The sequence below is a fragment of the Nicotiana sylvestris genome, chromosome 1 (genome assembly GCF_000393655.2).
Source record: "Nicotiana sylvestris chromosome 1, ASM39365v2, whole genome shotgun sequence".
NCBI classification, from domain to species: Eukaryota; Viridiplantae; Streptophyta; class Magnoliopsida; order Solanales; family Solanaceae; genus Nicotiana; species Nicotiana sylvestris.
Genome location: NC_091057.1, coordinates 109,702,076 through 109,717,398, shown reverse-complemented (window position 1 = coordinate 109,717,398; position 15,323 = coordinate 109,702,076). Strand labels below are relative to the sequence as shown.

Sequence of the window (15,323 nt, the reverse complement as noted above, 5' to 3'; positions counted from 1 at the left end):
CACTCCTCTTTTGATTTGAACTTTGGAAATTTTAAATGTAAAAAGAAAATAATTTTGTTTGAACTTTCATTTGTTTTCTCTTTTCCTAAAGAAGAAAGAAAAAATATTTTTGGATTTTGGATGTTGTCTGTTAAATTTTCGAAAGAGGGATTTTTAAGAAAAAAAAAATTGGATTTTAGAGTTTTTATTTATTTACAAAACACTTCTAAACAAAAGCGAAAATATTTTGGACTAAAATTTTTCAATTTTTTTTTTAATGAAAGACCTTTTTTTTTTTTGAATGAAAGACTTTAAACTAGGAAAAAGTTTTTTATCTTTTTTTTTAAAAAACTTTTTGGGAAAAATACTTCAAAATAAATGAAACTCGTATTTTGGATTTTGATTTTTGATTGATTTTTTTTAATTTCTTTTTTCCATATAAAAGATTTCAGAAAGAAGGAAACTACTTTTTTGAGTTTAAAAACTTTTTTTTTTTTTGAATTTTCTAAGGAAAGATTTCTAAAGAAGGAACTAAAGGAAAATATTTTTGGATTTTTTTAAAATTGGGGTCGGAACCGATGAGGTTTGTCTACGTATCTCACTTCCGGTGAGAATCAGACCCGCGTAGTTCGGTCAGTTTTGACGGAACACGGAAAACATGGCACTTGAAATTTTTTGGCTCATTTTGAAATGACCTTGTCTCATTCTTGGTTTTTTTCATCAATTTTTTTATTTTCTTTTTTTTGTTGATTTTCTTTCCTTATTCTAGAAGCCGATTAACATGCAAGCCGAATCAAACAAATGTGCAAGTAGCCCGTAAGATGCATCAGGATGGTCTTTTTAATATTTGGGTACACCTGTCCTAGACGGACACAATCCCTGTGTTGAGTCCCCAAAGTCGGATGCACGTGATGCAAACAAACGTACCTACTAGGGATTCGACATGAGGCTGTGTTATTCTAAGTTTAAAAACCTGGGTGTATTATTCTAAACCTGGCTTACCCGAGCGGACAGCTCGAGCCGAGGACGGGGGGAGGGAGGGGAGGGTAGCGTACCGGGAATACAGAAGCTTCGCTGCCTTTGCAACTTGTCTGAACCTCATTCTAAAATTGGGACAATGACTCTAACAGAAAAGAAGTCACACGAAGTGCATACTTCCCAGATGATTTAGAAGACTCAGAGAGAGGAGGCTTTCGTAGCAATTTCTATATAGTCCAAACAATATCAAAGCTGTAAAAAGCGGCAATTAGCACATTATGTTCAACATGTAAAAATCAGATAAAAACAAGCCAACTATAACAGTTATTCTACGCTCGATTTCTTGAACCCTAAACCAAAGTTTTGGGTTTTGGTCCCCAACAGAGTCGCCAGAGCTGTCACACCTCCTTTTTACACACCCGAGGGTATATAGGAGAATTTTTTCAATTTAAGTGACATTATTCAAAATGGGATTATTTTATTTAATTTCTTTAGAGTTGCCACTTGGGATAGTTTATTTGGTGTCCCAAGTCACCGGTTTATTTTAAATCCAAATCGAGGAAATTTTTATTTTTTAAAGTCTGCGAACCAGAAATTCTTGATAAGAAATTATGTTAACCCGAGATAAGGTGTTAGACATTCCCGGGTTCCGAGGTTCTAGCACGGTCACTTGAACTGTTAAAAATGGCCTATTATCTGATTAACTACATGTTTTAACCTATTGTGCATTTTTAGCTTTTGTAAACGCTTTAGTTATTTTTTAGGAAAATTCAATGCTATTTAAAACACGTCTTAAACCACGCTACATGAAATGCACCCGTGGTGCGCAACACGCTTTATTTAACATTGTTGAAGATTGAAATTGGGTCACATAAAATGTACACCCGAATTTTAATAATTAAAAAAACCACAACTACATCACGGAACCGTACCCGTAGCTATGATGAATTATTTAAGTAACGCGCCCAAAGCAACTATGAAGATTCAATTTTCAATAGCAACATTTGTGAGGGCAACAGATGATTTAATTTATTTATAGCACACCTCAAACCTTTTTCTATAAGTGTTAGTTCCTGAATCTAATCTTATGAAGACCATGGATTATAAATTTTGCTTGGCATGACACGCCTCAATTTATTTCAAAGGGTTTTATTATTCGAAATTGTTATGATCAGGTTATATGAAATGCACCTCCGAATTGAGATTCACGTATCGTAACCATTCCACGGGAACCGTACCCATGACCACGATAATTTATTATTGGTCGCGCCTAAAGCAAGCTACGATGTTCTAGAGTGATTATTTTCCTAAAATTTGAGATTATAGAAGGCCATATGTATGGAAATTATTATGGGAAAAAAGTATAACTTTTCTATTATTACAGTTAGGAGAATTATCTACATTGCAAATCATAGGTGGGTTAATAGCAGTAGAGTTTCTGAGTTGGGCCAGCTCTGTAGGCCCAAATCTGCTTCCTTTCCTAAGAACTGGAATCAAACCCACCTCTCATTGTTCTTCACATTACAGTTATGTACTTATGTGATTCAATATTTATCCAACAAACTAAAGTAATGATAGCTAGCATAATGTTAATTCATGAACCAAGAAACTACAACGATAGATCTAGACAGTAAAACATTAACTAAGGCACCAAACATAATGTCATTTTTCAAGAAGTAAAAAAAAAACAGAAAGGGCCAAAAGTATCAAATCTTCAAAGTAGCAATATATGTTATCCCTAATTTTAATGCTTAATCAAACAATTAATGACCTTAAAATTTCAATAAATCATGAAGACAAGATCTGAAGAAGAAAAACAAATAAAATACCTTTAGTGAATCAACTTTATTCTCAAGACCACGGTGACCTCGACGACCTTCACGGGCTGAACTCAAATTAAGAGAACAATTGAGCTGCTGCGTTTTATGGTGAAAGAGAGCTCGTCAGAAGTGGTGAAACTCCGACGAACCTCTGACGGGTCCTCAAAATTGTTTTGGGAATTTGAGACAGTGGTCTCTTTTCTTTTGGAATCGACGTCGCCTTTTTTTGTTTCGTTTAGATCCCAATTTTGGTTCCCAATCAGATTCCCTTTTCTGCTGCACCGTTTTTCTTTTTTTTTTTTCTTTTTCTATAGGTCTTGCCTCTACAAATATAATCGCTCCTTCAGCTGAGAGTTCTTTCTTTTAGCTAGATTAAGGAAATGTCTCCATTTTTGTGTGAGAGACGATGGATCTGTAGAAGATCAAGCAAAACGGTTGATGGGAAAAGTTGGGGTCCAGCTATTTTTAGGTTTTAACTTTATTTTATAGGGGTATGGATTAAGTTAGGTCAAACGGGGAATCTGTATGTGCTTAATGTTTTGGGCCCGGGTAATTTGGGATTTTTGGGCTCCAAGTTAAGCTGGCCCAGACGAAATTGAAAGACCAAATCTACTTCTTTTCTTTGTTTTTCTTTTGATTTCAGAAATCTAATTGAATTAATTAAACAAGCTAAATAAAATTTTAAATTAGGCTCTAACTTAAATTAATTTATAAAGTTAATCTTACTTATTTTTACTAATTTAACACTTAAAACTAAAAGCTAAAATGCGGACATGACTATTGTAGCAATATTTTTGTGATTTTTGTTTAATGAATGCAATTAAATTATGATATTAAATTCCTAAATGCAAATTGGACCTAAAATGACATGAAATTGAAAAGTGACATTTTTTTATCATTTTTCTATAATTTTAAAATATTAATAATGCATGAAATACAACTAAATAAAGAAAAACTTCTAAAATCCCTTTAAAAAATTTGGTTTATTTTTAGGAGTTATTTTCATGTATGACAAAAATTAGGTACTCACATATACGAACGCAAGAGGGCGGTCCTGTTCGCGATGAAGGGAGCACCTGGGCAGAATATATAAAAACCCATCTTCGCGATTTTTAGCCCATTTCTCACCATTTTTGAACAGATTTGAAGCTTTTTGAGAGGATTGGAAGATGGATTCAAGGGGTAAAAGCTAAAATGAAGCCCATTTCTCACCAATACTTGATTCTATGGTGATTTCTAACTAATTTGACATGAAATTAGTGGGATTTAAAAGTTAAAATTGGAGAATTAGCGATTGTAATTGGAGAGCTTTGATTGGGGATTTGAGGGGCCATTTGAGGTCCGATTTTGATGTTCTTGATATGTATAGACTCGTGGGAGGATAAGGTTCCTGTGATGTGATTTTTATGGAATTACGAGACGTGGGCCCGGGGGTCGGGTTTGGCCAATTTCGAAATTTTTGATGTAATTTGATTATTTTCACGTAGGCTTTGTTCCTTTAGAGTATATTGATGATAACATACTGAGTTTGGTTAGATTCGGGGTATTTGGAGGCCGAATCGAGAGGCAAGGGCAACGCGGGCTAGAGTTTGGCTTGGCTTAAGGTACGTAACACTTCCAAACTTGGTTCTGAGGATTCGAAACCCCGAACTATATGTTCTATGATTACTACTGAGGTGACACAAATGCCAAGTGACGGGCATGTGGGCGTGCACCGTGAGAATTGTGGTCTAGATCATTCCATGGCACCGTTTAGTAACTCTTTCTTGTTGATATCTGTGTTTCTATCATGTGATTAGTAAATGTACTGGAAAAACATGCTAGATATCCGGTTAAGGCTTCACGTCGATACTGTTGAGACCCGAGTGGTCGTTTCTTGCTGTCATCTCATTACATTCATTGATATTCTGTACACAGTCTTGCTCATGCATATCATATCATGTCTCAGTCTCAATTATTATTATTTGGCACATCATATCATAGTTTTGGGCTAGTTTTATAACATTGTGAGCCCGTGTGTGTGAGGCTGGAGAGTGATGACTGAGTGAGGACGAGAGCCTATTTGTGAGTGACAGTTATGGAATCGGGCTGCACGTCGCATTAGATTATTGCTATATGCCTTTGCTGGCTTGCGACAGCACTTGGGTTGTAGGAGCCCTTTCGGAGTCTGTAACACACCCCTAGTGAACACAGTTGATTATATTCAGGATGGATCTTCCCTTGGCATGGAGATCGATCTTCTCCATGAGGCTGGTTGGCATGTTCCTCGGTACTGGATGATTGTTGTCAGTGATGTGTATATATATTTGTGATGACCCAACCGGTCGTCTTAAGAATTAACGCCCGATCCCCTATTAACTGTTTTCCTGTGTTTTTCTGCTATTATGAGTTTCGCAGAGTTTTGGAACACTTAGTCCCTAAATGAGAGCTTAAGTTTTGGAAATTTGATCGTAGTCGGAACAATGTAAAGACGACCTCGGAATGGAATTTTGATGGTTCCATTAGCTTCGTTGGGTAATTTCAGGTTTATGAGCATGTTCGGATTGTATTTTGGAGGTCCGTAGCTAATTTAGGCTTGAAATGCCGAAAGTCGAATTTTTGAAGTTTCCAATTAGATAGTGAGATTTTGATCCGAGGGTCGGAATGGAATTCCGGAAGTTGGAGTTGCTCCGTAGGGTTGAATGTGACGTGTGTGCAAAAGTTCAGGTCATTCGGACAAGGTTTGATAAGATTTTGATCGAAAGCGTATTTTGAGAGTTTTTGACGTTCTTAGGCTTGAATCCGATGCTAAATTGGTGTTTTGATGTTGTTTTGAGCATTCCGAAAGTTGGAACAAGTTTGAATGATGTTTTAGGATTGGTTGGCATATTTGATTGAAGTCCTGGGGGCCTCGGATGAGTTTCGGGTGCGTAACAGAAATTGAATTAGACTTAACAAGAATTTGATTTTGCTGAACCTGTCATAACCACACCTGCGTGTGTGGGACCGCAGGTGCGGCACCACGGAAGCGGCTAGGTGGACGCAGAAGCGAGTTTGGGCCAAAGCTCCAGGACTGTAGGTGCAGCTGGGTTTTCGCAAATGTGGTGCCGCAGATGCGGCCAAGCGACCGCAGAAGCGGACCTAGCCCATTAAGTGGTTTTTGCACCTGCAGGTGCGCTCCTTTGATCTAAGATGCAGTAATCGCTGGGTAGAAATATAAAATTTCGAGGATTTAGTTCAAAACTTGGAAAAATCAAATAGGAACTCGGAGTAGGGCGATTTAGTGGGGTTTTTAAAGAGAAGATCATTGGGTAACAATTCCTTATCCCTTTCTAGTTGTATTCCACCAATATATTGTTGATTTTATCATTTAATTTCAGTTTGGAGAAGAAAATTAAGAAAAAGTTGGAAGAAAGTTCTTAGATCCAGAATTCGAATTTTGATTGGTAATTTGACCTTGGATTTGGATAATTTTGGTATGCATGAACTCCTGAGAGTATGAGGATTCTGAAAATATAAATTTTACCTGATTCCAAGACGTGGACCCGAGGGGCATTTCGGTCATTTTACCTAATTTCGCGTATTAGCTTAGAATTTATTTGTAGAATTAGTTACTTGAAGTGTTATTTAAATTATGCAATTGAATTGAATAGATTTGGGTTATTTGGAGTCGAGTACTCGTGGTAAAAGCATGGTTTCGGGTTGATTTTGAGCTGGTTCGAGCTAAGTTGCTTGCCTAACCTTGTGTGGTAGCATTCCCCTTAGGATTTGGTATTTGTGATAATTGAAATGCCTCGTACGTGAAGTGACGAGTGCGTACTTGTGTTAATTGCTGAAAATCCTATTTTCACTAAAGTAGTTTTAATTGTGTTTTCCTTTTCTGCTTAGCATGTTGTTAGTTTAGATAAGCATGTTTAGTTGACTTAATTGCCTTATTGCTTGAACTACCTTATATGTATTATGTGAAACATATTAAGTTAGAATTACCTGTTTTACTTTGGGACTACGGGACGACATCTCGGTAGATCCCCTGTATGCATTTTATGATTTGAGCTGAGGTGCGGGATACCGAGAGATCCCCAGCACGTGTTTTGAGGATACCAAGAGATCCTCGGGATACCAAGAGATCCCTTGTATATATTGAGGATTCCAAGAGATCCCTAGCATATATTGAGGATACCAAGAGATCCCTGGCGTATATTGAGGGTACTAAGAGATCCTCGGTTATTATCTTTGTGAAAAGTGATATTCTTGGTGATTGTTTTTGTCTCTGTTTCAGTTGTAGTTGTCCTTATTATCCTGTATTAATTCTTATTGTTATCTTTCAACTGTACTGTTGTATCTTATACTTTCTCACCTTATATTTCATTTAATCTTAGTAGGGCCCTGACCTTCCTCGTCACTACCCGATTGAGGTTAGGCTTGGCACTTACTGAGTGCCACTGTGGTGTACTCATGCCCTTTCTGTGCATGTTTTTCATGTCCAAATCCAGGTATATCTACTCAGACTTATCACGCTTGAGACGACGCGCTTGTAGAGACTCCGAGGTATATCTGCCGCGTCCACAGACCAAAGAGTCCCTTTCTACTCTCCCTTTTTAGTATTAGCCCTTCTGTATTTTTTTTCCTCTCCTTTGTTAGATATTCTGGAGTTAGATACTGGTAGACATTCAAAGGCTTGTGATCATGAGATTTCGGGTTTTGGAAAAATGTATTTAGTTTTCGAGAGTCGATATTGTATATGTCGAGCAACACTTTTAAACATGGTTTTATTCCACTATTTTGGGTTTTAATTATTTCTTCTGCAAATTTTGTTTATTTTCCGCATTGTTAGATTTACCTAGTCGTAAAGACTAGGTTTCTTTATGATGGTTCACGGAGGGCGAACCGGGGTCATGACAAATTGATATCAAAGCTCTAGGTTCATAGGAGTCATGAATCACAAGCCGATTTATTAGAGTCTCGCAGATCAGTACGGAGACGTTTGTACTCATCTGCGAGAGGCTATGTAACTGTTAGGAAAATTCCACTTCATTTGATTTTCTTGTCGTGCGAGATTTGATGTCATTCTAAACTTCTGTATTCTATTCTCTTACAAATGGTGAGGATACGTGCTACCCGAGATAATTAGGCACCCGCGCCCCCTACTGCAACCGTCAGAGGTCGGGGCCGGGGTAGAGGTCGAGGACGCGCACGTGGTGCAGCCAGAGCACCTGCGTCAGCTGCCATCGAGGTACCACCAACAGTTCCAACCGAAGTCTAGGCACCTGATACGCCTACTCCTACTACTATTCCAGCACTTCAGGAGACTCTGGCACATTTCATTAGCATGTACACCACTTTGGCTTAGGCAGGGTTGCTTCCCCTTGCTGCAACTATATCTCAGGCCGGGGGAGGAGCACAGAATCCTGCCGTCTGCACTCCTGAGTAGCGAGTGCATGTTGAGCAGGTCCCTGAGATTATTCATGTACAGCCTGCAGTCCGAGATCAGCCCGAGGACAGGGCAGCGGTTTTCGAGGATGAGCAGTTGAGGCTTGAGAGGTTCAAGAAGTACAAGCCTCTTGTATTTAGTGGTCTAGCATTAGATGATGCCGTGTGATTTCTAGATGAGTGTTATCGTATTCTCCGTACCATGGGTACATCAGGATCGAGCGGGGTTTCCTTACTACTTTCCAGCTTCGAGGAGCCGCCTATGTGTGGTGGCACACCTATGAGTTAGACAGTCCGGATGAGGCTGCTTCACTAACTTGGACTTGGTTTTCAGATTTGTTCCTGAGAGAGTATGTTCCTCAGAGCCTCAGACGGTGCTATGACTGTCTTAGAGTATACTGTCTGTTACACTAGTTTTGCTAGACATGCACCAGTGTTGGTTTTTACTATTCGCGAGAGGGTTCTCCGGTTTATTGAGGGGCTTATTTCTAGCATCAGGTCTAGCATGGATCGTGAGTTGGAGATGGATATTTCTTATCAGCAGGTGGTGAGCATTGCTAGGAGGATTGAGGGTATGCATGCTAGGGAGAAAGAGGAAAGGGAGGCCAAGAGGTCTCGATTCGGGCCATTATTCTGGTGCCCGTGCCCTAGCTGTAGATCGTCATGGTAGGGGTTATATGATTCGCCCTGTTCATTCAGCTCTTCCAACAGCCAGTGGTATTCCAGCTCCTCTTAGGCCTCAGGAGCCTTATTATGCACCTTCGGTATCTAGCGCGCCTCCTACGCTGGGTGCTTTCAGAAGTCAGTCCAGCAGACCTGGCCTGAGTCAGTCACAGCCGCCATGTCCTCCCAGAGCTTGTTTTGAGTGTGGTGACACATGCCATGTGGTGAGGGATTGCCCTAAACTTGGGAGAAGTGCGCCTCTACAGACTTCTCAGCCACAGCGTGCCCCGCAGAGTTCTCAGGCTATGGTTATAGCTCCAGTTGCTACCCTACCTGCTCAGCCAGCTAGAGGTGGAGGTCGGGGAGGTAGAGGTCGCCCTAGAGGGGGAGGCCAGGCCCGATACTATGTCCTTTTCTGCCCGTACCAAAGATGTTGCCTTCGATTCTGTCATCACAGGTCTTATACTGGTTTGTCACAGAGACGCATCAGTTCTATTCGATCCAGGCTCCACTTACTCTTATGTGTCTTCTTATTTTGCTCCGCATTTGGGTGTACCTCGGGATTCTTTGAGTTCCCCCGTTTATGTTTTTACTCCTGTGGGAGATTCTCTTGTTGTGGATCGCATTTATCGGTCATGTTTGGTTGCTCTGAGTGGTTTTGAAACCAGAGTCGATTTATTATTGCTCAGCATGGTAGATTTTGATATTATCTTGGGCATGGACTGGTTGTCGCCCCATTATGCTATTCTTGATTGTCACGCCAAAACCGTGACGCTGGCTATGCCAGGTGTATCGCGTGTTGAATGGAGGGGTACTTTAGATCACACTCCTAGTAGAGTTATTTCTTTCCTTAAGGCTCAATGAATGGTTGAAAATGGTGTGACGCATATCTAGCTTATGTGAGAGATGTCAGTATTGATACCCCTTCAGTTGATTTAGTCCCAGTAGTACGGGATTTTTCTGATGTGTTTCCAGCTGATCTTCTAGGCATGCCGCCCGATAGAGATATTGATTTTGGCATTGATCTGTTGTAGGGCACTCAGCCCATTTTTATTCCTCTGTATCGTATGGCTCCTCCTGAGTTGAAGGAGTTGAATGATCAGTTACAGGAATTGCTTGATAAGGGTTTTATTCGGCCCAGTATATCACCGTAGGGTGCTCTTATCTTGTTTGTGAAGAAGAAGGATGGTTCTATGCGTATGTGCATCGATTATCGCCAGTTGAACAAAGTTACTGTGAAGAACCATTATCCTTTGCCTCGTATTGATGATCTGTTTTACCAGCTTCAGGGCGCATGGGTGTTTTCTAAGATTGACTTGCGCTCAGGTTACCATCAGTTGAAGATTCGGGAGCCAGATATCCCGAAGACTGCTTTCAGGGCTTGGTATGGTCATTACGAGTTTCTTATTATGTCATTTGGGCTGACCAATACCCCATCAGCCTTTATGCATTTGATGCACAGTGTGTTCCGGCCATATCTTGAATCATTTGTCATTGTTTTTATTGATGATATTTTGTGTATTCCCGTAGTCGGGAAGATTATATATATATATATATATATATATATATATATATATGTATATATATATATGCTAAGTTCTCAAAATGTGAGTTTTGGTTGGATTTCGTGGCATTCTTATGCAACGTGGTATCGAGTGAGGGTATTCAGGTGGATCCGAAGAAAGTACAGGCAGTGAGAGTTGGCCCAGACCATCCTCAGCTATAGAAATCCGCAGTTTTCTTGGCTTGGCGGGTTACTACAATCGTTTTGTGGAGGGGTTTTCATCGATTGCAGCCCCTATGACCAGACTGACCCAAAAGGGTGCTCCGTTCCAGTAGACGGAAGAGTGTGAGGCGAGCTTTCAGAAGCTCAAGACAACTTTGACTACAACCCCAAATTTGATATTGCTTACAGGTTCGGGGTCTTACACTGTCTATTGTGATGCCTCGAGGATTGGCCTTGGAGCAGTTTTGATGTAGGACGGTAGGGTGATTGCCTACGTGTCCAGACAGTTGAAGGTTCACGAGAAGAATTATCATGTCCACGACCTTGAGTTAGCTGCCATTGTTCACGCCTTGAAGATCTGGAGTCATTATTTGTACGGAGTTCCTTGTGAGATTTATACTGATCATCGGAGCTTGCAGCACCTGTTCAATCAAAAGGATCTAAATTTGCGCCAGAGGAGATGGTTAGAGTTGCTGAAGGATTATGATATTACTATTTTGTATCATCCGGGCAAGGCTAATGTGGTGGCTGATGCCTTGAGTCGTCGGGCAGAGAGTTTGGGGAGTTTGGCTTATTTACCAGCATCGGAGAGGCCTATGGCGATGGATGTTTAGGCCTTAGCCAGCTAGTTTGTGAGATTGGATCTTTCGGAGCCCAGTCGGGTTCTAGCTTGCATGGTTTCTTGGTCCTCCTTATTTGATCGTATCAAGGAGCGTCAGAATGATGACCCTCATTTGCTTGTCCTCAAGGACAAGGTTCAGCATGGTGATGCCAGGGATGTGACTATTGGTAATGACAGGATATTGAGGATGCAGGGTCGGATTTGTGTACCCAATGTGGATGGGCTTCGGGAGTTGATTCTAGAGGAGGCCCACAGTTCGCGGTATTCCATCCATCCGGGTGTCACGAAGATGTAGCAGGATTTGAGGCAGTACTATTGGTGGAGGCGGATGAAAAAGGATATAGTTGGGTTTGTAGCTCGGTGCCTCAATTGTCAGTAGGTGAAGTATGAGCACCAGAGACCGGGTGGGTTGCTTCAGCAGATAGAGATTTCGGAATGGAAGTGGGATCGGATCACCATGGACTTCGTAGTTGGGCTCCCATGGACTTTGAGGAAGTTCGATGTCATTTGGGTAATTGTGGATCGGCTGACCAAGTCCGCACACTTCATTCCTATGAGTACTACCAATTTTTCAGAGCGATTGACGGAGATTTATATCTGGGAGATTGTTCGTCTGTATGGTATTCCTGTGTCCATCATTTCAGATAGAGGTACTCAGTTCACTTCACGATTTTAGAGGGTCGTTCAGCATGAGTTGAGTACTCAGGTGGAGTTGAGTACAACATTTCACCCTCAGACGAACTGACAGTCCTAGTGCACTATTCAGATTCTTGAGGATATGCTCTGTGTGTGTATGTAATTGAGTTTGGAGGGTCTTGGGATCAGTTCTTGCCATTGGCAGAGTTTGCCTACAACAACAGCTATCAGTCCAGCATTCAGAAGACACCGTATGAGGCTTTATATGGTAGGCGGTGTAGATCCCCGGTGGGTTGGTTTGAGCCGGGTGAGGCTAGATTATTGGGCACAGACTTGGTTCAGGATGCTTTGGAGAAGGTTAAAGTGATTCAGGATAGACTTCGTACAGCCCAGTCTAGATAGAAGAGTTACGTAGACCGGAAGGTTCGTGATATTTCCTATATGGTTGGAGGACGGGTTCTGCTTCGGGTTTCACCTATGAAGGGCGTCATGAGATTTGGGAAGAAAGGAAAGTTGAGTCCGAGGTTTATTGGTCCTTTTGAGATATTGCAGCGTGTTGGGGAGGTTGTTTATGAGTTTGTCCTACCTCCCAGCTTGGCAGGAGTTCTTCCGGTATTTCATGTTTCGATGCTCCAGAGGTATCACGATGATTCGTCGCACGTGTTGGATTTTAGTTCAGTCTAGTTGGACAAGTATCTATCTTATATTGAGGAGCCAGTGGCAATATTGGACAGGCACGTTAGAAAGTTGAGGTCAAAGAACATTGCATCGGTGAAAGTTCATTGGGGGGGTTAGCCGGTCGAGGAGGCGACCTGGAGGCCGAGTAGAATATTCGCAGTCATTACCCTCATCTTTTCACTACTTCAGGTATGTCTCTATGCTCGTTCAAGGACAAACGAATGTATAAGTGTAAGAGGATGTGACGACCTGGCCAGTCGTCTTAAGAATTAATACCTCGATCTCCTATTAACTGCTTTTCCAGTGTTTGTTTCTGCTATTGTGAGTTGTCGAGAGGAATTATTTGGAGTTTCGGAGAGTTTTGGGACACTTAGTCCCTAAATGAGAGCTTAAGTTTTGGAAATTTGACCGTGGTCAGAACAGTGTGATGACGGCCTCATAATGGAATTCCGATGGTTTCGTTAGCTCCGTTGGGTGATTTCGGGTTTAGGAGCGTGTTCGGATTGTGTTTTGGAGTTCTGTAGCTAATTTAGGCTTGAAATGCCAAAAGTCGAATTTTTGAAGTTTCTGGTTCGATAGTGAGATTTTGATCCGAGGGTCGGAATAGAATTCTGGAAGTTGAAGTAGCTCCGTAGGGTTGAATGTGACATTTGTGCAAAATTTCAGGTCATTCGAACGAGGTTTGATTGGCTTTTTGATCGAAAGTGTATTTTGAGAGTTTTTGAAGTTTTTAGGCTTGAATCCGATGTTAAATTGGTGTTTTAATGTTGTTTTGAGCGTTCCGAAGGTTAGAACAAGTTTGAATGATATTTTAGGATTGGTTGACATGTTTGAATGAGGTCCGGGGGGCGTTGGATGAGTTTCGGGTGCTTAATGAAAATTGAATTGGACTTAGGAAGAATTTGATTCTGCTGAACCTATCATAACCGCACCTACGTGTGTGGGACCACAGGTGCGGCACTGCAGAAGCGGTTAGGTGGCCGCAGAAGCGAGTTTGGGCCAAAGCTTAAGGACCGCAGGTGCGGCTGGGTTTTTGCTAATGCAGTGCCGCAGATGCGGCCAAGCGACCACAGAAGTGGACCCAACCCGTTAAGTGATTTTCGCACCTGTGATGCCTTCTTCTGCAGGTGCGCTCCCTTGACCGCAGATGCGGTAATCGCTGGGCAGAAATATGAAATTTCGAGGGTTTAGTTCAAAACTTGGAAAAATCGAATTGGAGCTCAGAGTAGGGCGATTCTGTGGAGGTTTTTGAAGAGAAGATCATTGGGTAACAATTCTTTATCCCTTTCTAGTTGTATTCCACTAATCTATTATTGGTTTATCATTTAATTTTGGATTGGGGATGAAAATTGGGGAAAAGTTGGAAGAAAATTCTTAGACCTAAAATTCAAATTTTGATTGGGAATTTGACCTTGGATTTGGATGATTTTGGTATGCATGAACTCATGAGAGTATGAGGATTCTGATAATATAAATTTTACTCGATTCCGTACGTGGGCCCGAGGGGCGTTTTGGTTATTTTACCTAATTTCGCGTATTAGCTTAGAATTTATTTGTGGAATCAGTTATTTGAAGTGTTATTTACATTGTGCAATTGAATTGAATAGATTTGGGCCATTTGGAGTCGAGTACTCGTGGCAAAAGCGTGCTTTCGGGTTGATTTTGAGCTTGTTCGAGGTAAGTGGCTTGCCTAACCTTGTGTGGGGGACATTCCCCTTAGGATTTGGTATTTGTGTTAATTGAAATGCCTTGTACGTGAGGTGACGAGTGCGTACCTGTGCTAATTATTGAAAATCCTGTTTTCACTAAAGTAGCTTTAATTGTATTTTCCTTCCCTGCTTATTCTACTTGAAATTTAACCCTGCTGTTAGCTTAGAAAAGCATGTTTAATTAACTCAATTGCCTTATTGCTTGAACTGTCTTATCTGTATTATATGAAATATGTTAGGTTAGAATTACCTGTTTTACTTTGGTAGGAAATTGAGTTTAATTGAGTATTCTTTGAGTTATTGCTATGTGTTTTACTTTGGGACTACGGGACGGCATCCCGGGAGATCCCCTGTACGTGTTTTATGATTTGAACTGAGGTGCGGGATACCAAGAGATCTCTAGCACGTGTATTGAGGATACCAAGAGATCATCGGGATACCAAGAGATCCCTAGTATATATTGAGAATACCAAGAGATTTTCGGGATACCAAGAGATCCCTAGCATATATTGAGGATACCAAGAGATCCCCGTTATTATCTTTGTGAAGAGTGGTATTCTTGGTGATTGTTTTTGCCTCTGTTTCAGTTGTAGTTATCCTTATTATCCTGTATTAATTCTTATTGTTATCTTTCAATTGTACTGTTGTATCTTATACTGTCGCACCTTATACTTCATTTAATCTCAGTAGGACCCTGACCTTCCTCGTCACTATCCGACCGAGGTTAGGCTTGACACTTACTGAGTACCATTGTGGTGTACTCATGCCTTTTCTGTGCATGTTTTTCATGTGCAGATCCAGGTACCTCCACTCAGACTTATCACACTTAAGATGAGGCGCTTGTAGAGACTCCGAGGTATATCTGTCGCATCTGCAGACCGAAGAGTCCCTTTCTACTCTCCCTTTTTAGTATTAGCCCTTCTGTATTTTTTTTCTTTCCTTTGTTAGATATTATAAAGTTAGATACTAGTAGACATTCAAAGGTTTGTGATCATAAGATTACGGGTTTTGGGAAAATGTATTTAGTTTTCGAGAGTCGATATTATGTATGTCGAGCGACACTTTTAAACACGATTTTATTCCACTATTTCGGTTTTTAATTA

The 15,323-nt window shown here is 40.8% G+C and overlaps 2 long non-coding RNA genes across 3 annotated transcripts in view; one reads left to right on the top strand and one right to left on the bottom strand.

Annotated features, from left to right (window-relative positions):
• LOC104247247 (uncharacterized) overlaps positions 1 to 3,284 on the bottom strand; it is an 8,719-nt gene extending 5,435 nt beyond the window's left edge. The window contains exon 1 of the long non-coding RNA XR_716154.2: positions 2,787 to 3,284. This is a non-coding gene — a long non-coding RNA (uncharacterized lncRNA). The remainder of the gene's footprint in view (positions 1 to 2,786) is intronic.
• The window catches only part of LOC104247245 (uncharacterized), a 26,066-nt gene extending 10,743 nt beyond the window's left edge, over positions 1 to 15,323 (top strand). Inside the window, exon 3 of one of the 2 annotated variants that reach the window (XR_011404921.1) lies at positions 15,016 to 15,323. This is a non-coding gene — a long non-coding RNA (uncharacterized lncRNA). Of the gene's footprint in view, positions 1 to 7,249; positions 7,553 to 15,015 lie in introns of those variants that run through there. The other variant, XR_716152.2, reaches the window with a different exon arrangement.